This window comes from Lycorma delicatula, chromosome 1 (assembly GCF_047948215.1).
Source record: "Lycorma delicatula isolate Av1 chromosome 1, ASM4794821v1, whole genome shotgun sequence".
Classification (NCBI taxonomy): Eukaryota; Metazoa; Arthropoda; class Insecta; order Hemiptera; family Fulgoridae; genus Lycorma; species Lycorma delicatula.
In genome coordinates this window covers 186,695,935-186,723,926 of record NC_134455.1, presented here as the reverse complement: position 1 = coordinate 186,723,926, position 27,992 = coordinate 186,695,935, and the positions used below count along the sequence as shown (strand labels likewise).

Below are 27,992 nucleotides of genomic sequence, written 5' to 3'. Positions count from 1 at the left end.
ATATTGAGAGAAAACATATCTTACCTTAATTTTAAATTAAAATTATATATATATACAAATACAAACACAAACTTGACTACGTGATGTTTCTGCAAAAAGCATACACTTACTACCAAAATGGAATCCCTCAGTTAAAGTAACAAAAAATATTTTTTAAATATTGCTTTATGTTCCCCTAAATTATTTTATTAGACATTTTTCTACAGCAAATAAATCACAAAAATTATCCTTTCAACATGGAGGAAAGAACTATCCTGCTTTGAAATTTCAAGAAAACTCAACAAAGAATTTACACAATTCTATTTGTTTTAAAAGTCTGCAGTAATACTTTGAGGTTGTAAATTAAAAAAAAATAAATGTTTTACCGTAAAGAGAAGTGATTTTTTTCTTCAAGTGCAGACTCAAATAGTTAATAAAGTTCTAGTTGTTCTCAAAAGAAGGTGGCCCAATAATTCTTATAACTAAACGCATATCTAAACTCTAACATTCATCAATAAGCAAAATACCTAGAAAAAAATATCAGGTCAGATGGAGGAACCATACGAATGCCCCTTTTAGCCAAAAAATTAATTCACAGAATTTGCTGTGCGGCATTATCAGTTTTCAAAGTTGAAGGTCTTCTAGAGCAGGGTTTAGCTTTATTAATGAATTTATGGACTTCCAAAAATACCATCCCATTTTTTTCACTTTTGTGACCTTGATAATATATGCCCTCCCTATATACCTAAATAATTTTTCTAAAAATCCAATAGTGTTTTCTCAAAGTTTGATACAAACCTTTATTCTACACTGCAGTTCAAAAAGTGTGCTCTGCGATTTTTGACATGCACATGAAAACCAACTAAAAATAACCTGGTGACATTAGTATGTTGAAACTTATACTGAAGGTCCAAAAGATGTTAAACTACACTTCATTTAAAGGGTGAGATTGCAGTAATGCCATATCGTGCACAATGTAAGCAGTCTCACTACTTTATTTATTTACAGATCTCATATTTCACTAATAACTAAAAACCTTCTTATATGGAGAAAGGTACTGCTATATAAAATTTCCGAAAACAAAACTTACATAAAGTTTTTTATGTAAAGCATTAATGTTTTACTATTTAAAAATTTGGCATCAAAATGTACCTTCTGTCAGTAAATCTACTAACATGAAGGTGTAACACTTTTCCTGTTCAAAGTAACAAAAATAACTTCAAAAGGAATTTTTTTCAAAAACTTAATATTTCTGGTTTTACTATTCAAGAGAAATTCCAAATTGAAGAAATGAGGTGCAGTTTAGTATGAAATGTGAAAATAAAATAAGTAATGTAAATTTTTACTCACTAAATCGCAGAGAACTTTAATTAAAAATACAGTATATGAAGATAGCATTCACTATAAAAACTTTGCTCTCCTAACAAAAATTGTGTAAGTAAAGTTTTCATATAAATTACTTATTTAGATTTAAATTTATTTTAGCAGATACCTAACTGAGAAAAGCAGTGTATATATTTTGTTTTTTGATAGAAGGGCTAATTTAATTTGTTGCAATACATGCTGTACAGAATGTAGGGGATTTGAGGTGCAAGTGTTAAACATTGTTTTTTCTGATTATACAGCCATTTTCTGTCGTGAATGGGGTGATGGTTTCATGGGGGCACTCTAATTAAGCTTAAAACTTTTGTATTTTGGTGGACTTGGCATGCCAATGTGCAACAATATGTTTGGCTCAGACGAGGTGGGTCTATTTTTCAAATGGTTACCCAACAAGTTAACTTTTAAAAATGATCTATGCTTTGATGGTAAACAAAGAATTACGGTGTTAGTGACTGCAAACATGCTAGGGATTTAAAATGTTAGTAATTGGCAAAACTAAAACTCTGTTGTTTTCGAGGAGTTAAATCTCTAGATGAAGACTACACATTTTATAAAAAGGTGTGGATGCTACTGACATTTTTACAGATTAGGTAAAAAAGCTGATCAAAAGATTACCAGACAAAAAAGAAAAATTGTGCTTTTTATTGAACTGTACATCACATCCTAAAGACATTAATTCTGTATTAAATAATGTAAAAGTCATATTTTTCCTACCAAACTTAACGTCAATTATACAACCAATGAATCAGAGGGTAATTAAAAATCTTAAATTGCAGTACCGAAAAATCCTGAAAAAAATTGTAACCACAGAGAATGAGACTACCCCTGTTAATATTGTTGACTTCCTGGAGTGCATTACTGATGTGGACCAATGTTAGCAATAAAACAATATTCCACTGTTTTTGAAAAGCTGGTTTCAGTACCAACACGAAAAAATGGAATGAAGAAGATGATATGACACTAGTACAGTTAAAGGTCAGTGGAATTTCCTCTAAACAACTGGAAATGTCAGTAACAAAATTACCCTGGAAGATTTCATTACTGCTGATGAACAGGTTACAGTTTCTGATTTCCCAGACGATGACAACATACTTCATGGTGTTAGTAAGTACTCTGAACTGGTAGAAGATGATGAAAATAGCAAAGATCAGCAGAAGGAGAGAAAACCTACTGACAACGAGGTTTTACAATCATTGAAAACAATTAGGCTTGGACTACACAGCTCAAGAATGAAGTACCCGATTGTATTTTTGAGTATTTAAATAAATGTGAAACCGTTTTTTGAACTTAGTACCTTATTCAAACATAGAAAACAACAGAAAATTACTGACTTTATCAAATAAATTAATATTATATTAAAAATTATATAAACATTACCTATCAATATCTATCAAAAAATAAAGAATTCATTACGATTAGTGGTTTTTTAATCAAGTTAAAAAAAAAGTTAGTGTATTCATTTTTGTGGTATTGTTGTGAAAAAATTAAGTGCTAAAAATAAAAATACAGTGTATTAACCTACAACTGAGTACAAGAGTTTTAGCCTACATCCATTCTAAGTATGAGGTAATCCTTACCTGAGATACACACTTTTTATACAATGTGTATAATGTATTAGATTAATATGCAACACATGACATAAAAAAATACATTTACATTTTTTTCTCCAGCGCTATTAAGGAAAAGAACTTCTTAATTTTAATTCATTATAAAATGGTATAAAACATTTGTAAAAAAGAATTAGATTGGGAATTCTTGTTACCTCTATATAATGAAAACCTCTATTTAACAAATTTTTCCCAGGATTCTTGATTTCATTATATAGAGGTTCGACTGTACTGTGTGGATCATTCAAATCGTCTCAGCTTTTCAGTTTTAAGTGCATGTCATTATGAACACACTGACTTCTAATTTATATATAATGATGATAATGATTATTACACTTTTAAATTATACTTCAATTATTAATTTTTTAATAATAGTATTTCTGGGTAATCATCAGATAAATGTAAAGTAAGATAAAATTTCATCCTTTTTATAATTTAATAATAAAATATACAAACTGAAAAAAAGATTTACAAATGTATGGCATTTTTAAATTTGTTTTTAATAATCCATAGTACATATTTTTAAGTTTTAAATAGCTAGTATTAGTTATTATCAACTAATAGTATATTATATTTCTTCTTAAGTAAAGTATTATGATTAACACATTTATTTTTAAATAAAAAGATTTTGAAGAAAACGTTTTTTTGACCATAAACAGTACTATCTTGAAACAACAGTTAAACAATAAAATTTTACTACAACTATTTTAGTATACATTTATGTAAATAAGACATTCAACTTCATGGTAAATTTGCCTTATCAGGTTTTTTATACTAACTGTGGTAAAACTTTGATAATGCCCTATCATGGAACCCTCTCTCATACCCTTCACATAGTATTTTAAATGGCAGTTAGTAAAATTTATTTTACATGAAATAAATTATATCAAGTAAAACAGATAAATAGTTTTTCATATAATAGTTAAATAAATGGTTTCAAAGAAAACATTAAGAAAGTTAGTGTACTGATCAACTGAAATTGATTCTAGTTTGTGACTTCCAGCACTGCCATGAAAAGTGGGAGCAATGTCTCTGGTGGCCCCCTAACAACGATGCAGATACTCTAAATCTGGTAGCCAAAATTTAAGAAAACCTTTTTTCAGGCCTGCACGCAAATGTTTTAACAACTCGGCAGAAATACTTTTTTATTTACATTTTTTTATAAATACACATTATTATACATTTTTACACCTGAATAAGCAAAATAAATAACCAAAATCTTCTTGATTAACTAAACTAACCTTCATGATAACTAAATTTCTGTGATTCTATTCAAGACTTGATCTGCATTTGTTTCTACAAGGATCATGAAAAAAATGCTAATCAATGTTAACAAAATTTACATGGAATTAATATGTCTCTTACACTGACAGATCTATACTAAAATTAATATTTCAATATGAAGCTATGATCTCTTAGTTAAATTTTTTTTAAATATTTGCCTCTAAACCTCAAATTTATCTTAAAAATGAACTCATATAAAAACCTTAACATATCATAAATTACAAAATTTTATTTTCAAAACGAATGTAACATCTAGTTTAGAATGTATCATCCATGTAACTTGTTTCCTAGCTGCTGGAGACAGCACATGGTGAAATTACCCTACTGAAGCCTTCTAAATAAATAAATGTTTGTCAGAAGTAAACAATATGTTTATAAAAAATAAAACTGCCAGGTTTCATAAAATCATTAATACCATCATATATAGTGGCACAGTCATATTATATACAATGTAAAATATGTATCCTTGTGTCCTGGCTCTGTCACATGTGGCCAGTGGAAATATTTCCTTAATAATGGCAGAAGTATTAATCGAAAAAAGTATTCGGTTCGTTCAGTGGGATCATTAAATACAAAATTTCAAAGAATTTGAAATTTAGTTGTTAACTCTAATGCTTTGCTTCAGTGAACTTTAGTAAAACTATTGTATAGGAGAGTGAACGATACCACGGCAACATAAAAATGCCAAAAGAAAATATAACAGTATATAATTTGATTCATTAAAACTAAAGCTATAAATATCTACAGTGAAATTTTTAGCGTCCTCGTGTGGCTTCAACCATACTATATGGTTACTTGCATCTACTTGTAGTCAATTTTTTATTTTGTTTTTTTCCCAAGTAACCAGAAGCAGGTGCAGCCAGTAACATCACACATACAGTAACAGTGGCTCTATTGGTTGAGATAATGGTTTCTAGATATTTATCTGGAGTATTTGCAGGACCAAATCTCCTGTATATCTCATTTAGTATGATCAAAAATGGGAAAAATTCAAATTGTTCAAAATGTATTTATCTTTTTCACGCCTATAAAGTTGGATTTCAAGCACTGATTATGAATCATTCATGACATGTTGCTTTATAGATACACCAGTGTCCCTGTCACAGCTTCGCCCACGCTATATGGTTACTTGCATTTTCTGTCGCCATCAGGGGGTATTTAGCCTTGTCATGGTTCATTACGGTCATTCTTTCTGTCTAGCCAAAGGGCTCTACTCCTGGACCCCACTGTGTTCTTTAAACATATGCTTGTGAGAATAATAATGATAAATAAAAATTAAAGCCTGTTCAATTTCTAAAAAAAAAATAACATGTACTGTAATTTCTTCATATGTAAAAACGTATTTTGCCCAGTACTTAGTGTTACCTGACAAACACCACTAGGAAGTGACCATACTTCGTTTCTCATTTTTATAAAGATTTTTTGTTACTTTTGTTTCATGTTTTTTAGTCAAGTAATCGGAGGCAGGTGTAGATCAATTGCATCTCGCATACAATAGCAGTGGCTGAGTTGGTACAGCCATCACGCCATACACTGTCGCACCCCTTAAAAACCCAAATTTCAAAAAACCTGAATATAGTTTTTAGATGTTTATCTGAAGAATATTTGCAAGCCCCAATCTAGTAAATATATTGTTTAGTATAGTTAGAAATGGGGAAAATTTGCAACCATTGTTCAAATTTTTTACTTTTTTCATCCATAAAAGATAGAATTTAGAAAAATCTAGAAATTAGTTTTTAGATATGCACATAAAGATTATACACACAAAAAATTAAGTTGATATCTTCATTTGTTACTGAGAAATTTAAAAAAATAGTAAATTTCTTTATTACTCAAATTTAACTTGAAATTTAAAAATATCCTTTTTTAGTAAGCATTTACATTGTAAGTACTTGTATACAAATTTTCATCAATTCAGTAGCTTTTTTGGGCAAGAATCAGTCAACCAGGCCAATCTGCCAGGCCAAATCTATAAATTAGAAAATGAGCTTGTACTCATAGTCTGAATTACAAAATTAACAGTAATAGTGGTTTAAAGTAAAGCATTCCTGCACATACTTTATAAAACAATGATTACACAAAATTAAAATGGAACACTAACTAAAATGAGTAGAGTTCAACAGTTTTCAAACTAATCCAGATAGAAGATAAAAAAAAATTCTAGAAAAATGTAATTTTACTGACAAATTTTTCTGAACTAATTACTCAGTTAATACAATATATTGTCAAATTCTGGGATCAAAACAACGTCATAAAATCAGAAAAACCGAACAAGAATTAATAATGCTTGGAGTGGTTTGATAAATGACTGCGATTTGGGGTGTTTATCTTTACTAAGAAAAGAATTAATGATTATAATTACTGTGATATGTTAGAACTCCTTGTCATTCCACCAATTAGATGATATAAAAGACAAAAAATGGATTAATATTTTTTTCTTTAAGATGGTAATCAACCTGAATACAGTAATTATATCATTGCATGTTATATGTTCATTTTCCAAACAGTTTGATTTGAAGGGTAAGAAAATTGCATGGCCACCCCCACGAATATAAGTTACAATGAAGTTTTTTTAATGTAGATAAAGAAAGAATTTTTATTCAGTAAACGAGGTTCACAATATTAACAACAAACTAAAGTGACCATAAAAATTTGCCAATTCCCACAGAATAACTTAAGATAATAGCAATTAGAGAATTTAAAAAAAAAATTATTTTCTTTGTAAAATAAATTTTTTAATTTTCTAATTAAATATAACGTTTCATGAGAGGAAAATGTTTATTTTATATTTAAATATTTTTATGTCAAAATACTTTTTTCTTAGCAATACTAAACAGAAATAATATATAACTGATTTCCTGTGGAAATCAACATACACTGTTTCTTGGTTAATAATTATTGATGTAAGTGTTTCTCATTAAGCAAAGCATACCGTGAAATACAAGGAAAATAAATTAGTTTTTACGCGGTTAAAATCATAACGTAATATTTAACCTTTGATATATTCATAATCACAATTATGAATAATTAGTATCTTTATTTACTGAATATATTAACTACCTAATAATATTAAGTCTGCATAATAATTAAATATAAAAAAAACATATTACATGCAAACTATACAAAACAAAAGTGAATATTTTTCTAAAAGCAACCAACACTAATAAGTAAAAATACTGATCTTAGACTAAAATAAAAAAAAAAAAAAAAAATCATAATAAAGAAACCATGTTAAAGCTTTGCCTATGAAGCTATTAACTACTTAACATAAAAACTATTAAAAAGTAATTAAATGATCCAAAATTGATCTTAAATTGCCTGATAAAAATAAACTGGTTGTCACAACACACACAGAAGCCATTTGCAATATGTAATCTACAATCTCATTAATTTTGCTAAGTACTGGTAGAGAAAAAGTCAATAAAACATGGAATCTGTTGTTATTCCTGCCAACTATGATCTTCATGGCACAAGTTGTTTATTATATGCTGAAGGATACAGTGTTAATCTCCATCAACAGTTAAACCATATTTACCAAGTTCATAATATGAGGCAATTTGTTGAAATCAGCACCAGAAACTACAAGAGGTGCACATATATGCCGAATAGGGGAGGGAGGGGGGAGTGACTCAATTCATTTATAATCTTGAATAAAAAATTTAAAAAATAATACATTACTAACTTAAGTAATATAATTTCTGAATTTTAAAATTAATATCCATAAATCTTTGAGAATGATATTGTATGATTGTGAGACAGGAAAGTATTAAAACAACTGACTGACATGCACAAAATCAAAGAAATTCCACAGCTTTGACATTCCTTGAGTGCTAAAATAACAAGAGGGTATATATCTTGACAGAATTATAATTGGAGATTGTACATAACAAAATAATTACAGACAGATTACAAAAATAACACCAAAGTGTTAAATAGGTTTTAATTTTATAATGAGGGAGAAGGAAGTATATAGTAAGCTTAATTTAAAAAAAAAAAAAAAAAAAAAAAAACATTATATTTGGGAAACCCATTAGTATATTCAAATACAGTTTAGTTTATTTGAACATACAAAACTAATAATGCAATATGGTACTCTTGCTGGTTATGATTCATACTGCCTGAAAGAATTAACTTATCTGAAAAAATATTTCTTTATATTATATATCATATATATATATCATCACACACACACACACACATATATATATACACATGTGTAGAATATAAGCAATATTTTAACCCTAAAAGCAACAGTAAGTAGTGGCAAGCCTATTTACTGCTCAGAATAGTATTTTTGCCTAGTTTTGCTTTTTTTTGAGACTGAAAAATAAATAAGAATTGTATACCATTTTAAAATTAATTTCTTGAATTCTTAATTAATGTCTAAATAAACCTAATAATATGCCAGTGAAAATTCAGAAAGTTAAAAAAAATTTCTTTTATGAAATTGAAAAGTTTTAAGTAAGAAATACAAAAAAGTAAGAAAAAATAATTTATAAAGCATACTTTCACTGTTATCTAAAATATAAATTATAATATGAGGTAGTTCTGTGGTGTCATTTTAGTGCACCGATGCCCCTTGCTCGTTTATGCAATTTTTTTATTTCCTGATGAAATTACTTTGTTCACTAAGTTTATTAGTTAATTACTGTGTTATTATAATGCATGTAAATTATTATTGTTGTCCCATAAATAAACTAAAATGGATTTGGAAATAATATCAAATTCATATTTCAAGTCATGATCATCTTCGCTTATTCTGAGGAATATGAATTATTACTATCACATTTTTACTAAATTTGTGCTACATAAACAAATGTGAATTTTTAATAATAATTCATCAAACATTTTAGGAATATAAAGTAAGAACATACAATTCATGTTATAAACCCAGAAAACGTACATGATATTAAGATTAATCATCAAACACAATTTCATTCAAATTTTCAGATCAAATAGATAAATTCATAAGGTCTCAAAAAGATTCTGGATATAGTTCCTTTATTAAAAAAGCACCCTCATAAAAAATTTTTAGAGCACACAGTTCCCTTTCCAGATACACACTTTTGCCAATGTCTATAAACTTGTTGGAACTAACAACAGTCCTGGAATCATTTTGAGCTATCATCCTGAGCTGACTTATCCCATTTATCATGTCGTTAGCATTCTTGTAAATTTTCCCCTTCAGAAAATGTGGTGGATGATAAAGGGTTATTACATTATGTTGTATCAAGTACTTCTGACAAACATGGATCTGTACTGGTGTGCATTGTCATGCGAAAGAATCCAATTCTTTATTTTCCATTTTCCAGGATGCTTCCTTCTTACTGCTTTCCATACTCGACAAAGGATATTGATGTATATTACCTTGTTCACTATCTATACATCAAGAATGAATTCATAGTGAGAATAAGAAAGCAAATATTATTGACGTAACTTTTCCTTTGCTCCCATAAAAATGAATTTCTAAGACTGTGGAGATAATGTTGATCTTCACTTTGATGACTGGCATTCACATTTTTTGGAAAAACGTGTTGACAAATATGATACATACTCTGATCATTAGGGAGAATACTGTGGAAATTTCTGACTGATTTCCATGCTATTGACACCGTTTCCTTCATTTTTTCTTTCATTACTTCAAACAAAATTTTCAACAAACTTTATATTTTCTTCAATGTTAAGGTGATGGGTGCCCACTGCAAATGCCATCTTCAAAACTAACATGACTATCGCTAAAATGTTTATGCCAATTTTATACAGCTGTTTTCTTCATTACCGATTCTCTGTATACTTCTTCAAACAGTGTTAATATCCCTGATGGTGTTTTTTAAGCAAATCGTAAAATGGTATGTTTGCACCCAATTCAACTGTTTATATTTTTTGCTGAATCATATATGATACAAAAGAAACAGCTTGAGTATTGTAGAATATGAAATAAGAAGCATGTGGCACTTCTACATTGTGATGCCATGAGTGTTGCCACGACAAAAACCAAACATTTCCTAACTACAGTTGCTGTTTTAAATGGCATCATGCAATTTTTAGAACTTTTTGAACCTACCATGCATATACTGATTAAAGTGTGTTTTAATCAAGTCTAAAAGTAACAATGAATATGCCACAATATCCATGGATATGCTTCAAAAATTCTAGAAATAAACAACGGTTAATTTTACAAAATTAGAATTAGAAGTAGTTGCATTTTGAAAGTTGGTGCGAAGGTTGTTGTGAAACTTGGCAGTTTGTCTCTCTATTGGAAAAAAAAGTTAAAAACTTAGAATGCTACAGAAAAGATAGATCAATAACATTCTGATAAAAATCTAAAACTTTATACCATATGCTTTTTAATTTGCTCTAAAGATTTAGTTAAACATTTAATTTATTTTTTGCTAACCATAATAAACAAAAATTATACATTACTTCAAATGTGTAAACCTAAATCTCACTCGCAGAACATCTGTACAATGTACGCTTTTTTGTTTGCTTATACTGTTATATGATTCTGAACACTTGTATATGAATTAAATACTACATAGCTGCTGACAATAATTATCAATTATCTATATGAACTTACTATACCAAGAAAAAAAATACCATTTGTTAATAATTATAAAACAACACATTTATTTTCATTCTACTTTTATCAGAAAATAGAAATTGTCTTAAGAGTTCTCTTTAACAATTTATGCATTAATATTAACTTTCCCTCTTATAAGTATTAATAAATTAAATTCACTGTAACTATAAATTACAATTTATTTCCTTTTTAAGAGGGAAGAAACTCTGGTAACATCCTTGTTCATAAAATTCTGAATCCAAAGTGATGTTGTTTATTTAATTTTTAATATTTTTTTTAAAGAAAAATTTTGAATAAGTTAAAAAAAAATTTTACTTTAAAATACATTAATCAAAGAAGAGAATAGAAATTTGTACAACATTAGCAAATTTATTACTTCAAACATCCCAATATGAAGTATCAAAACACTACCTCTAAACTCACTGATTCACTATTAGAAATTATATAAATCAATTACAAACAACCAAAACAAAAAAAACATTCAGAGAAAAAATTACAAAGCACACGACACAGGCATGTTAATGGCACATCAAAAATAATAAGGTAACAAACAATTTATTGCATACATATATAAATATACACAACGGCCAGATTGAACTTTGGTTAATTTATACAGTACGTATAATATGTAATAACAATGTGTTATGTGATAACATGATTATTCTTCTATTCGGCAAGATGAGACCAGGTAATCCAGATAATTTTATAAAGCCTATAAAGATCATAATAAGACTAATATAAAAATAAAACACTTATATGTAATCATTTTTTAATGCATATATTAATAATAACTTCCAACTTTACATAAACTATTAAATTTTGAAGAAAATAGGTCTGCAACAGTCATACATTACCCAAATTACTGTAAAGGAGACAGGAGAGTTCAATATGCTTGTGCTTGTACACAATATGCATTTATACATATATGCATCAAACCAATAAGTTTATAATTAATAGCATTTAATCCACCAATGAATAAACGAGAAAAATCAACATTTTCTGATTTGGCAAAAATGAATGAATAAAATTCATTCTACAGTATTTTATAACACTGCACCAACTTCAAATTAAAATATTCAAAATTTCAAAAAATATGAGGTTCTGAATTTTTTTTTAATCCAACAATTCAATAACTGAATAATATTGTTTATAAAAATTTTTTACTCAATTTTACATAAATTAATGGACAAAGATCTTTTAAGGCCTGCTCTCATAAGCTTAAAATAATTCACATTAGATTGCATTAAATTCACTATGTAATTAAATATCACACAAGTTATACATTTCCAAAAAGCAGGCTGTTAGTAGACTACTTTTATTTAACAAAGACTTCATATTCTTAAATATAAAGACAGGAATACAATATGAAATGACACTGAAGAAATGGATAAACTGTAAAAAAAAAAATGTTGTGGGCATCACATGACTTCCTTGTATGCCTATTAAATTGCATATACACATTTTTTTAAAACGAAAAGTACATAAAATTATATTTCATTAATAACTTCTGATATTTTTTTTAATTGTTTATACTGAATTGTTATTTATTGCAAATTTTTTTTTTACAATCAGAGGTTAAAAAATGGGAGATATATAGAGCCAAATATTTCATTAATTAACATTTTATTTGGCTGTAACTCTGGCACCAATGAAAATAAGTACCACTTATATCGTTGAAAAGCTTTCAATAAGGGCTTATTACTGCAGTTAAGAAAAATCCAATGTTTTTGGATTTTGGGCACTTTTGGTCCAATTAATTGCAATGAAAAGGGAAGGTGCAAAACTAAATTTTACACAGTCCTAAATCCAAAATTTCAATATTAATTTTTAATATTTTTTTAAAGAAAAATTTATAATAATTTAAAAAATTGTACTTTATTGAACATTAATTGTACATTAATCAAAGATATAAATAATGAGAGAAGAGAATAGAAATTTGTACAACATTAGCAAATTTATTACTTCAAACATCCCAATATGAAATATCAAAACACTACCTCTAAACTCACTGATTCACTATTAGAAATTATGTAAATCAATTACAAACAACCCAAAACAGAAAAACATTCAGAGAAAAAATTACAAAGCACACGACACAGGCATGTTAATGGCACATCAAAAATAATATGGTAACAAACAATTTATTGCATACATATATAAATATACAAAATGGCCAGATTGAACTTTGGTTACTTTATACAGTACGTATAATATGTAATAACAATGTGTTATGTGATAACATGGTTATTTTTCTATTTTTTTTTGTGTTTAGACATCACACCAAAACTAGTCAAAGTGGATTCAGGGATGGTCAAAATGGATATTTCCATTGAAATCTGAAATTTTTCACTATCACAATACTTCCTTTACTTTGTACAAGGAAGTAACAAACAACTAGCACAAATAGAATACCAACATAATACATTTTTTTTATATAAACTAGAATATTCAGTGTTCTGTATGGTACAAATAGAATAAAGTTTCAGGTACATGCACTCTGTGCGCACATAGCCAAAGTTGCCACCAACTGAGAAATAAATTACTAATTCAGCACCATTTTCTAATCATAGTGAAATGGAACAGCAATACCACTGAAGACTGTAAAAAATAATATCTGAAAGTGTTAGTGATGTAGGTTACTACTTTTTACTACTAACTCTTTGTTAAAACTCAGAAATCTTAGTTTTATATTGTTTTGAAAATCTGGTTCAATATGTGATTAAGTTGTGAACAACTCTGTATAATCTTTCTTAATTTAGTATCAAATCTATACTAAGAGCAAAACATTTAATTTATTAACTTAAATTTAAAATAAAAATAGTAAAGTTTAATTAACTTAAAACTACATACATCAACTTAATTACAGTAACTGATGGTGGTAACAAGTGAATTTTAAATCAGGTGAAAAATACAACTACCGATCATGACTTGATCTCAGAACTTTAAAGAATAAAGAGGAGCAGAATCAGTATCAAAACCTTGCCAGGACTGAACTAGTGGACTATATTGCATATGTCATGCAACTAATAAATATAGAACTAAAAACTTACTTGCAAGACCTAAATAAAATAAAATTTGGAATATAATTATTACTAGACTCAACGAACAACATGAAGAAATATATATAAGTTAAACATTATTAATAATAAGTAAGTTTTAATGTTATTTTACATTATAAACGACAATTTCAAATTCCATGAAAATAATTTTCCCAATCTACTCTTTTTAAAGTTTTGCTTATAAATACAAATTAATGTAGCAATTAACAAAACATAAACTGGCAAATAAAGCACTGGAGCATGTAACTGACTGCAGTGATTATATTAAAATATAAAAGTGGGCAGAATGGACACAAATCCTCAACAAAAACAATCACATATAACCAATATGTAAAAATCACAATTAACTATTCTCATTTATTGTATTTCATGCAATAAAGAAACATAAAAATAATGTTAACCATAAACATTCAAATTTTACACCCAACCCAAAACCCAACAACAACATATGTGAAATGATAAGAAATTTACAATTAAACTTGATATAAACAATAAACTACATGAAAGACACAACAAAGATCAAAAAGTATGTCAAAGGGACACAGATGGTTAAGAGTTTGCATTGAAGTCCAGAGGTTGATAGTTTGAGGCTTTACCAAATCAGTATAATTTTTATATTAACAATTTCTTAAAATTTTCCCTGGCCAACACTTTATTATTGGGTTCCATTAACATGTCCTGACCTAGCAGTCCATGACTGGTACAGTTATACTCATTACATGAAAAAGGGACACAGCTGTTAAGAGGCTTCAAATCAAGAAGAACTAGATATCAGCAACTTTTAGACGTATGAGGCAATCACTGTATTGACTATATTTAAGAGATTTCATAACTTTTTTAAGTTAGGACCAGTGTTAGCAGATGTTCCATTGAAATGATTGTAATTAGCTTCAAAAGGTTTTTATAAGTATTATTTCCATATAATTTAAAAATTGGGAAATGGTAAATTTTAATAATTTTACTCACTACTAATCATATATAGCAAAAAAATTATAACCTGTGAAATGACAATATAATTTAAATTTTTAATTAAAAAGTAAATAAAGATTTCTATCTTGATAAACTCTAAGACCATTAAAATTGCCTAAGTTAAATTACAGTGATATACATTATTTCAAGTTTAGTAATGGTCATCTCCAAAATTACAACTAAATTTCTTTCATAACCAATAAATAAAATATATTGTAATAAGGATTCTGATTCCAGATGCATATTTTTGAATTATATTCTAAGCAATAAAATTTTGGTTATTAGAAGGAAAATCATCTTCTAATATTTAACAGTCAAAATTTCTTTGTAAAACCAAAATGTGTAAAAAATTAACATCAAGTTAAAATGTATAAAATAGATATTTCATCTCGTATAGGACTATTGAGATCATAAGGGTCAAATAGAAAAGAATTGGAGAATAGACCAAACCAGTCAAATATTACCAGCTGAGATATAAATTCTCAATTATAGTTTCAAAGATGTTATTAATACTGATAAACACTATTGCTATTAACTAAGTAATAAATGAAACAATAATGAATCATTATGAAAAAAGTAATCAGTATATAAGTAATAAGCTAAAATTAGTTAACAGATTTAATTAATTAACAGATTTGTTGTTAATAATTAAAAAGTAAACCCTCATTTTCAATTAAAAATAAAGGAAAGGTTATGGCTATATGGCTAGGTGGTAGGTATAATCACAGATTTTATCAAAACTACATAATTTTAAAAAATAACCGAGTGTTCTGGAATCTTCATTTTTACTAAAAGGAAATTCTAGCTAGACTGACAACTAATCAGTGATCTTAACAAAAAAATTACATCAATTAATTTCAAAACTAAATATAATTTATAAAAACATAAATGATGTTATATATATTTTTTGTGGGCAACAGTATCTTATTTAATTTGAACTAGGAGGTAGTTACAGATTACAAAGATATTAAGTTTTTTTTCTGAAGGAAATCGAAATAGACAATTCTATAATAATGTCATGACAATTATTAATCTAGTAGAAGTTAATTCAATAAATTACAAAAATAACACTATTACTAAACAATCACATATTCAGAGCACTGGGAGTACAACTACTAGAAATTTTGGAAAATAAAGATATATATATATATACACAACTCTAGACATTATACCATACCATTAAAGACACACTGGTAAAAAAGTGAAAATAACCTTCATTTAATAATAACAAAGTTTTCTGCGATGCCAAATCAAAATAATAGGATTAACCTACAGACAAAAACAAAAAAACCAGTGATAGCCTACATATTCTTATTTGACATTATTTAGTTCCTTTTTGTTTCTAAAAACTTTATTTAATAACCAAAGATCAACTGAAATATAAATCAATCCTAGTCAAAATTTTGAACTGCCAGTAAACTAATGAGGAAAAATGTTGATTCAGGTTAATTTTTCAAAGCCATATATATAGCCAGTATTTATTACTGTAATTCACATTATTTATAATATAATTAAGATGTAACTATTTTATCTTGGCTGAAAATAACTGGACAATTGTCTTTTTTTATGTTTAAAAATTATAATTGAGGTAGAAGAAAATTTAATCCAATTAATAATATACATTACAAAAAACATAAAGGTCAACTGTACAAGAAAAATTATACATCCTATATTATTTCTTGGATAATTGTTTATAATTAGGAACTCATTTTCGACTTTAATGAAATTTGGAATATATATTATTTTGAACTTAAGTTACTTGTTACAATCGAAATTATTTGTTGGAAACTACTTTCACCAGAGTTATGTTGCTTATATTTTACCCAGTACCATCAATGGAAACCCACCGTGTTGGTCTAGTGGTTAACGCGTCTTTCCAAATCAGCTGATTTGGAAGTCGAGAGTTACAGCGTTCAAGTCCTAGTAAAGTCAGTTATTTTTACACGGATTTGAATACTAGATCGTGGATACCAGTGTTCCTTGGTGGTTGGGTTTCAATTAACCACACATCTCAGGAATAGTCGAACTGAGAATGTACAAGACTACACTTCATTTACACTCATACATATCATCCTCATTCATCCTCTGAAGAATTATCTAAACGGTAGTTACCGGAGGCTAAACAGGAAAAAGAAAGAAAAGTACCATCAATGAAAATTTTGTAATTACAGCAGTGTACAAGTGAAATATACATTATTCTCAAACTAAATGATTGGTTAATATAAATAATTATGGACTCACCTCAACAATTGGCCAATTTAATATTTATGCTTAATTAGATGAGGTTAGCGAGCAATAGGTTATGTTTGGTTAAATTATGTTGATGTCATATTATAAAGTTCAGTACACAAAATTGTTAGTTACCTAACCTAACTAAACTCAACAAATTTCACTAAAACCAAGTTATTTAATTAGCAAATAATGTACATTGCACTTAACTGAAACTAATTTGCACTTAGACTTAATTTAATCTAATTCAAAACTTGACAAACTTAAACTCAATTATTTGGTCTGAAAATAATGTATTCTACACTTGTGTAGTGTTAAATTACAAAATTTTTGGCGAGATAAAAAGGAAATTTTGGTGTAACTTAAAAGGGACATAATTTGGTTGAAATTAGTTTCCGACAAAAAATATCAATTGCAATGAATAACTTAGCTCTTAAATTGGAAATATTACAAATTTCATAAAAATCAGAGGTAAGTCCCTAATAGTAAACAATTACTACTTAATGTAATTACGTAGTCAGGCATATAACAGTATGTACTTTAGGGAAAAAATGAGAATTAATGCAAAGGGTTAAAAGGAAATTTGTTATGAAGTAAAGATTGACAGCACAATTTAAAGTTTTTTTTTTACAACATTTTTTAACTTTCTTTTTTTTCTGACTTATCCACAATTAAACTTTCAAAATAGTTATTTGTTTCAAATCAAAGATATGAATCTATAAGTTGCATAGATATATTTAACTATAATATTACATAAATGCAAGTCATGAGAGAAATTTGAATTTTACTTTTCAAATTTCACGGGGAATGTTTAACATCAAATATAAAAAAAAAATTATTAATGTAAAAAATACAATACATAAATGGATTGTTTACGTATACAAACAGAATAGGATAAAAATCTGTTAAATAATCTAATTTTGAATTGTTAGTCTAACTATAGCTGGTTTTCAGAAAAAAATTAGAAATCTATAAACTGATCCTAAAACGGTGCTACTTCAAGGGGGAAGTTAAACATGTTTACCCATCAACTAAAATTTACTATATCAACCAACATGATCAAGTAACAAGCAAAGGAAACATTAACCAACTTAACTGTTCAAACCGCAGTTGACAATTTTAAATCAATTCTATAGAGAAATATATGTTGTTCACAATACAAACAATGAACAAATCATTTCTGAAAGAAAATATCTTATATTTTGGAAATATACTAAAATACACAGTAAATCAAGAAATACATATCAGTTATCTAAATATTAAAACAATTCCATAAACATTATAACCTATAAAGTGACAAAAATACGGTGTAACGCATTTCTACACTTTGAAAATATAATTCGTTAAACAGACTAAATTAAACACTTAATATAACCTTAATGCGTTGGAATATAGTAAACGGTAACGTACGGCGACAAATACCCTCACATTAAACCATGATTAATAAACTACAGGCTGTAACTTGCAATTAGGGCTATATTTGAAGTCTGCAAATCGATTTACATAGCCTAACTTTGGTTTAATAAAAACATGAAATAATCTACTCGTACCACGGCACTCAATACGAGATTCAAACTACCCAATTTAGATTAACACCACACACTAAGCACTTAATTATTTTAATAATAAACTAAAATATTTAGGACCATTTTGAATCAAATTCGGAGGCCAACCCCAAACACTTCTGTTGACGATTAAATTGAACACAAAATGAAACGCATTCAACTAGTTCAATATCAGCGCAATTAAAAGAACTTACTTTCTTCAATAAAACAAATCCTTCCTTATGAATATCTAATACTGTCTATTTCTAAACAAACATGCCATAAACGTAATCCGCCATTAAAAACAATAGCCATTGAATCACTTTAGAACCAAACGCACACTTCTCGACTAACTTATGGTAGCAGCTGCTGTTGCCTGGTTGATTACTAGCAGGAAACTTAATGGCGCTTACTGAGAAATAGGGATCAAAAACACATTACTTTAAATTCACGGTAGCCAATGGTTTAAGAAATTATACAATTCGATTTTTATACCCTTTCACGAAACATCAATGATAAAGCCATTACATTACTAAATAAGTTTAAAATTTCCTTTCGCTTTCAAAGTACACAGTGGAGTGTATACTCCCGCTCAGGATAAATTATTTGTCAGCGGGCCCGTAAAGTTTTCTGGAAATTGGTACAAAATTAAGCAATCATTTTAATTAATATTTGTGGTACTTATTCTTATCTTAGATTAACAAATTTATATTACAGACTGCAATGCATTTTAGTTTAATATTATCTCTAAAATATAAAAAAAAATACAATAAAGGCATTAAGTTTTAAGTTTAACCAATATCATAAATATAATAAAACAACTTTAATCTAAACAAATATTTCCCCATTATCAATATAATTATTGTGTTTTTTTGTATTGAAATAGTGAAAGTAAATTTTATATATTTCTGATTAGCTTTTTCTCTTTACATACTTCTTTATCTTCTTTGGTAAGTCCCACTACTTAAGCAGAAGATACCAAGATACAAGATTACAGATTTCGAAGTAGGTTATGTGTACGTTAGTTATGTACGTGTATCTTGAAGTGAAAGTATTAAGGTAAGATTTTTAACAATAAAGTACAATATTCCAGTTAATTTTTTTTACCGACAGTACACAAGCATGATGAATGTATTGTAATTGATATTTTTATTATTCAATGAATTACCATTATTAAATTTTAATCATTGGCTAGAGTATTTTGTTTATAAGGTAACGTGTACTTTAAGTTATGATAGCGCTTTACCAATGTTCGCCTAAGCAATAATGTTTTATAAAAGTTATACTGTTTCTCTGCTTAATATATGTTTTTTAACAGTATTTTTCCCCTCCTAAAATCAAGGATATTGCTCAAATCATGAACAAAATATCATTATTCAAATTGGCTTCTAGTAATAAACATTTTCAGTAATTCACTTTTCCGCCTATTGGTTAAAACGCAATTATGTTATACATTATTTCAAGGAAAAACGATATATATTGGTTACTTATCTCTGTATTTTTTTTACATAATTCACAGTTTTTTTAATAATTTTTACGCAAGACCTGACTTTAAAGAACACAAGAATTGCCTTCAATGAGAGTAATGATTATTTAATAGTTTATATTGTAGTTATTAGTTTGAAATTGACAGACAAAACAAATAAATGTACTTAGATCATTTTCAGTTGCTTTTACATCATTCATTTCACATAATTAGTTTCTGCTATTCATCACCCTCTGTTGTTTACAGAACTTAAGTTATTAAATTACTTGCAGCCATTATGGTTATGGTATGTAATAAACATTTTTAATATTGAAGGTGTACATGTGAACTTGAAATGATAAGATTTTTAAGTGAATTTTTTTCAATGGACTACAATAAATTATGACAAGTAACCTATTGTAGACTGCCTTCAGTAGGATTCGCGCTACTCTTCATTCTTATTGTCATGAAATGTTGATTGCAAAGTTGTAGGATTTACAGTTTTTAACTAATAGTAAAAATTATATTAGATCTGCTGTACAAATTAGTCTGTGGCAGCTCGTGTTAAGGCACTGTGTAACTGCAGCACCCCCTACTTCCACTTTATATTATGATAACATTTAATATAATGAGTCCTTTTTGTCTTTAATTCTTTCTTTATACTTGTATAATATATAATCCTTAAGCTTATTGTCAGTAGCCATCCCCCAATTTTATGAAAGAGATACAAAAACCTTTGTATGAAACTGTACGCTTCACAGTTCCAGCGGCATGGTGTTTGGCTGTTGTGTGCATGCACACATAGGAAGCTGCATGTGAGACTGCGAGGAAGAGAGAGAGAGAGAAAGAGCACTGTCACTCCCGCAATACTGTCTGAGGTATGCTGGTGCAAGGTAGTTTTTTTTTACTTCACATGTGAATGGAACATTCCTTGTTCGTTTCCTTTTATATTTTAGTCAGTGGCAGAAATATGAAAGTGATTTAGTTGTTTTTTTCAGTAGTGATCAGAAGATGGCAGAAAATAAGTGCTTTTTGATTGCAAAATCTATCCAAAAACACACTGTAAGAGCAAAAGAGAAGTTAATTAGTAAAAACTAATTATGAATTTGTTTCTGTATACATAGAAATTTAAATTAAGCACCATTGGATTATAGTGTTTTTAAGCAGATATTTTATTAAGTTATCTAATAATACTAAAAAATTTTATCTATATTGACATTTTATTATTCGGTTAAACCGAATACAGTTTAGGCACAATATGTTTAAAAACCTATTCTTGAATGTGATAAAGTGTAGAATGAGATTATTCTCTTGCCTTTAGCTATTCTATTTAATCGTTTATTTTACAGAAATCTTTAAACATGGCCTTGAAAAGGCCCAGAAAAAGATTTTCTGGAGCAGCATTCCCACTAATTTTAGCTGTAAGCCACCACTGAGATTAATCTCAACTTAAATTTAGAGATATCAAAATTTTTAACTGCTGTCAATTCAAATGTTATTTGATATGTGAAATATCTTCCTTATATATAAAAGAGAATGTCCTGACTGACTGACTCATAATCAACGTACAGCCAAAACTATTATAGGTAGAGACTTGAAATTTTCAGGGTACTTCTATCTTTAAGTAGGCATGCACTCAGAAAGGATTTTGCAAAATTTTGATTTTCAGGGGTTCAAATGAATAATTATAGTATTTTCAATATCGATTTATTTCTGGCGAAAATATTTGTTTTAAGATTAATCGATATTTAATGAATGGATTACGGTAGTAAAATTTATTATTAATGTTGTTATTTATTGTTTATTTCTTCTGGCTCTTATTTGTTGGTGTTGTTTCTTCCTTCCGTTCGTTTATAAACATTTAAGAAAAAAGAAGTCATGATGTTTTATGAGTCAAGAGGTTAGTCCAGTGTTTCAAAAAGTGAATAAACATGTTAGTTAAAAAGATAACTGTCAATAACACGTTAATAACCCAAACAATTGAACCTATCAAAGGAGATGGTGCATGCCTGTTTCGACCACTTGCGTTTCACGTATTCAGTGATGAAGAACGATGCCAGGAGGTACGAAACACAATCGTTTCGTACTTGGCTGATCATTGGATTGACTTGACTCATATTTCTTACAAATCTTCAAATGGTGACAACTTTCCTACTTGTGAGGAATATGTACGCAAAATTCATTCAGTCTACGGTGGTTATTGCGAATTAGTTGCAGCTGGTAAGATTTTTCCATTTTTATTGGAAGTTTATTATAACTGCAATCTATTGGAAAATTGGTACTGACACATTGCCCATAAAAAGATTGCATCTTACTGGGAATATTAATAATGATCATTTCGATTTATATTTGCCTGATTTAGAAGACAACATTTCACAAAATTCTTCTTCAACTATTTCTGTTAGAAATAATAAAAAGCGTTGTGTGAGGTTCAAGGACAGAACAAAAAAGAATCAAGTAAAAAAAAAACGCTGAAAAGTATGCACAAATCAACCCAGAAGGTAATAGAATAGCTGTGAAAAAGTTTCAACAAAACCATTCAGAAGTCCATAGAACTGCATTAGTGGCCTATCAAAATAGGCATCCGGAAGTACATAGAGCCGCTGTAGCTATGTATTAAAGCAATCATGCTGAAGTTCATAGAGCATCCCAAAATCAATTTGATTTCCCTGCAAGATTCCAGGGATTTGTACAGAAAATCATTTGCACCCGTGGAAAAATAAAAGACTGTCTGATTTGGCTTATGATCCTAATATAGATTATAAAAATGACATTGGAGTTATGACTGAAAAATGTCAGTTTTGTTATGCTCTTAAATAGAAATGTGAAACATTTGCTGACATGTGCTGCAATTCTAGAAAACTGCAGCTAGAAACATTGAAACCACCACCTGAACCATTACGTACCTTATTAAATGGCGATCACTCTGACCATGTCCACTTTATTGACCATAGTAGAAAATATAATAGTTGTTTTTTTTCAGATGACATCTTAAGCAGATTGTTGAAGAAGGTTTTATGCCGACTTTTAAAGTGCAAGGCCAAGTTTACCATTTATATGGCAGTTTGATATGACATTCTCAGGAAGAGGCTAAATTTTTGCAAATATATTTTGTTGGTGAAGATAAAAAAGAAGTTAAACTTAGATGCTCTAACTAAGTCAAACGAGGATTGGTGAAACAGTTGCAAGATAAAGAAAATAAGTACATAAGAGACTTGAAAACTACCATGGATAAAGTACCACAGAATTGCGAAAAATTTCAATTGATGATTCGCGCAGACAGAAAACCTGCAAATGCTCACAGAGGTTGTTATAATGCTGCGACATCTAACGAAGTAGCTTTAGTAATAATTGGACAGCAGTTTGAAAAACGAGATATTGTTATTCAAAGTCACGATAATCGACTGCAATGTATCAGTGAATTTCATAGATCTTATGACGCACTACAATATCCACTTTTGTTTTGTTACGGAAAAGACAGTTATTCTATAGATATTTTTCAACGTGACCCAACGACAAAACTTCCTTTGAGTAAGTCAGTATCTGCTGCCAGTTTTTATGCATACAGAATCATGAAAAGAGAAGGGGAAAATATCCATTTACTACGTTATGGTGCTTTATTTAATCAGTATTTAGCAGATATGTACGCCAAAATAGAAACTGAAAGATTAAATTTCATAAGATTCTATCAAAAAAAGCTTAGGGCAAATAACTATATCCATTTAAAAGATGCAATAGGGAGACAAGACATTCAAGCAGATCAACTGAGTAAAATTGTGGTTTTGCCATCATCTTTCACAGGAGGTCTACGACGATATATGCTCGAGATGTACTGACGTATGTTCGACATTATGGCAGTTCGAATTTATTCATAACTTTTACATGCCATCCCAAATGGAAAGAAATTCAAGAAGCATTATTACCTGGCTAAGCATTATTATCATCGTCCAGATATCATTGCAAGAGTTTTATTCCTACAGTTAAAGAGTTAATGGACTATTAGTAAAGGAGAACTTTTTGGAACTGTGAAATACTTTATGCGTTCAATTGAGTGGCACAAACGAGGCCTGCCATATGTTCATATATGTCTGGTTAAAAAATAAAATTACAGCCAATATGATAGATAAATTCGTTTGTGCTGAAGTTCCAAATCCAGATAGGGATCCACTAATACATGAGAGTGAAAGCCAACATGATGCATGGACCATGTGGGCTTTTGAATAAAAATTCGTCTTGCATAAAAGACGGTGTCTGAACCAAGCGTTATCCAGCAAAGCTTCTTCAGGAAACTCAAAAAGGCGAGGATGGTTATCCAAAATATAGATGACGGAGGTTTTAAAGTAAATATTAATTCAATGGATTTAGACAACAGATGGGTAGTCCCATACAACCCATCAACTTTTAACGCACACATCAATGTTGAAAAAACCAATTCAGTTAAATCTATAAAGTACATATGTAAGTACATCAATAAGCACAGTGATCAAGCAGCTTTTGGTTTGGAGAAAAGTGCTGACATTGATGAAATAAAAATACATGAATGTGGTCAATACATCAGTAGTTCAGAAGCAGTCTGGGGAATTTTAGTATTTCCAATTCATGATAGATATCTAATCATAACTCACCTATACGTTCACCTGGAAAACGAAAAACGTGTGTACTTTACCACCGATAACATGATGCAGAGGCTGTCTAATCCACCTAAAACAACTCTTCAGGTGTTCTTCAAATTAAGTGAAACAAATGATTTTGCGAAAATCCTTCTTTGTTGTCGAGTACCTTCTTTCTATACTTTTCCTTTTGTTAAAGAGATGGTGGAACCCCATTCTCCTCTGCGGGACTCTTCATATAATTAGAGCTTCCTCATGACCGTCCTCACGAATCATTACACAGTCTTCCACTGTGCCTCACTGTGTAATAGGACTCGTAGGTTATCTTCAGGGCGAAACAAGTGCTCATGTTTCAGGTTGCCGAGCATCTCTTTACGCTCTGTGGTGAATCGCGAACACAAAAAGAAAACACGTTGGTGGGTCTCTTCCACCTCGCACTCCGGACAATTTTCAGATTGATTGAGCCCGAATCTGTACAAATAAGACCTGAATCCCCCATGACCCGCCAGGAATTGCGTTAACTCAAAACTCAGCGTGCCATTAATCTCCGGCACCATGCCCTGATGTCCCCAATAAGGTAGTGGGTCCACCTACCCTTCGTTGCCCGATCTCACCGCTCCCAGTCCTATCCCAGCCATCCACTCACTAATTCTTGTATACGACTCATTTATTTTGCCAACAGCCTCATACCTTGTTTCCGCTTCCACTAGCAACGCTATATCATCTGCGTACCCAAATAATGTAACCGTTTGTGGAAGAACAACCCGAAACACTCCATTAATAGCCATGTTCCAGAGGGTCGATCCAAGTGGCCTCTATCGAGGTTCTTCTCAACATACCCATCATAGAGTCTAAAGGTCATTTGACGCCCAATGAGGTAATTTCGCACCATCCGTCGCAGGTAAGAAGGGACACGAAGGTCCTTCATTGCTCCCATTATTGCTAAGTGGCGATTGCAGTTAAACGCGTTTCGTACGTCCAGTGTAACTAGGAGGCAGATCCTACCATCACCTCTCCTCAAGGCTCTTCCCGCCAAGTCGCAGACAGCAGCCGCAGCGTCGAGGACAGACTTACCCCGGCGAAATCCGTACTGATACGGAGAGAGCCCGCGCTTCTCTTTCAGTACACCAACTATCCTTTGCTGAAGCATACGTTCCAGCACCTTTGCTAGCGCATCAATCATCGCCAGCGGCCGGTATGAGGAGGGAAGTGCCAAATCCCCCCGGTTTAGAAACCAGCCGCTGACGCTTCCGTCTGCCAGGAAAAACTGTCTCGTTAAGACAGGCGTTGTATGTCTCTAAAAACCTCTCTGGCTCAGCCCGAGCCGCCACCTTGATAACCATAATAGGCAGGATATCCTGGCGGACGATATTCGTGTGATCGCGGCCTTCAGTTCTGCATCGGTAAACAGCGGTGCAGTCCCAGCCTCGCCTCTTACCTGTAGGAGTAATTCGTCCCCCGAGGGGAAGAGTCCATCAACTATGTTCAGCACTTCATATAGACACCTCCTAACTGTAGCTGTAGGTCTTACTGTTTTCTTCACTAGAATCGCGTAGGGCCTCCCCCACTGGTCCGTCTGCACCTCCTCAATTAATTGAGCCCAACATTTTCTCATTGACTGTACGATGAACTAGCAAGCTCTCTCTTTTTCTTATACAGCTCAGCGTACACGACTGTAACCGAATGCAAGTACGCCCTTGTCATACACCTTCTAGCCCGGTGGCATTCTTCTCTTTTCCTTGCTATATCGGCAGTCCACCAATATGCAGGCGGACAACCCCTGCAGACGTACTTACGTGGGAGAACTTCGCAATCTTCTTCAAGACAATCGGGAAGACATGTGGCGTACCCCTCCGCCATGGAGACCCAACGTACTGCACATAGGTCAAGCTGTTCGGTAAAAACATCAGGGTCAAAGTCCCTGGTGCTCCAGCCCGTGAATATAGGACCCGTGATGGACTACCTAGTCCATCACTACAAGCTCCTGTGCCAACGATCGTCATCAAGATCGCTGGCCGTGCAGCCTTTCCACACTCTCCAGCCTGCAATGCGGGCAGCAAGCTCAGGGGAGACAAAAGTCGTGTCGATTATATCAGCCTCTCCGAAATGTATTTGCATCGCCAGCATTTAGCACTACTATATCCAGTGCCGCAGTCATGTCCATAAGCACCGAGCCTCTTGCGTTTGTCCTGGCAGATCCCCACTCGGTCGACCAAGCATTAAAATTGCCTGCCACTAGCACTCACCATAGTAGTTAAAATCTCTTTATAACACTCCATGCTGACGTTGGGCGAAAGGTAGGCGGAGTAGTAAGTCACTCCTCCCACCCTCGCCATTACAAAGCCCCATCCCAGCCACACATCACAGGCAGAGAGTCCTGTACAGCACCAGATTGCCGCAGTCCCTTCCTCAGACATCAGCCAACCAGGATGCGGTTGAGAAGCGCATGGTTTGGTGATGAACGCGACATCCGCGCTCACCTCCACCACATAACTGACGAGAAGGTCCTGTGCCAGCACTGCATGTTTCAGGATCACCTGCAGTATCCTCATTTACGGGTTGGAATGTGTCTAGTCCTCCCCTGGCTTCTATTATGTCTCTCTGTATTAGCCTCTCCATGGCATGCTGCCGCTCTGGTACGGTGTCCCTCTAAGCCACATCTAACGCATTTTGCAGTATTCCTGCACTCTGCAGCGCGGTGCCCTTCACCACCACAGTTGAATCACGCAGCCGACCTATCAGCACCTTTGCAGTTTTTTGGCAGAACAATAAATTTGTTCACCGTAAATGAGGAAAGGATGCAGAAGGTTGGCAAGGAATCATAAAGGACTCAGCTTTGGTAAGAGTATATTATTCATCCTAATAATGTAGAATGTTATCATCTTCGTCTTCTCCTGCATCACGATAGAGGACCAACATCGTACAAACATTTAAAAACTGTAAATAATATTGAGTATCCAACATTTAAATCTGGATGCAAGGCACATGGCTTATTAGAAGATGACCAACAATGAGACTTTACCTTAGCAGAAGCTGCACTACGCCATTCACCTTACAAAATGCGAGAACTTTTTTGTGTAATGTTGATATTTTGTCATTAATCAGATGCATTAAGTATTTGGAATAAGTACAAAGACAATCTTTCAGAGGATATTAAGCACCAGTACTTTAGACAGCATAGGGAAAATAACGTAACAGAAGAGTGTTGAAATATGTATGTAATAGATGTTTAATATTACTTGAAGATTTTGTTTTAAATTTAGGTGGTCAAAGTTTAAAAGAA

At 30.8% G+C, this 27,992-nt stretch overlaps 2 protein-coding genes across 4 annotated transcripts in view; one reads left to right on the top strand and one right to left on the bottom strand.

Annotated features, from left to right (window-relative positions):
- The window catches only part of wapl (cohesin release factor wings apart-like), a 111,266-nt gene extending 92,021 nt beyond the window's left edge, over positions 1-19,245 (bottom strand). For both annotated transcript variants that reach the window (XM_075368312.1, XM_075368319.1), the window contains exon 1: positions 18,850-19,245. The gene's annotated coding sequence lies outside the window, so the exon portion shown is untranslated. The remainder of the gene's footprint in view (positions 1-18,849) is intronic.
- Positions 19,246-19,590: 345 nt separating this feature from the next.
- Positions 19,591-27,992, top strand: part of LOC142326106 (golgin-45) — a 60,967-nt gene continuing 52,565 nt past the window's right edge. For both annotated transcript variants that reach the window (XR_012756693.1, XM_075368295.1), the window contains exon 1: positions 19,591-19,693. The gene's annotated coding sequence lies outside the window, so the exon portion shown is untranslated. The remainder of the gene's footprint in view (positions 19,694-27,992) is intronic.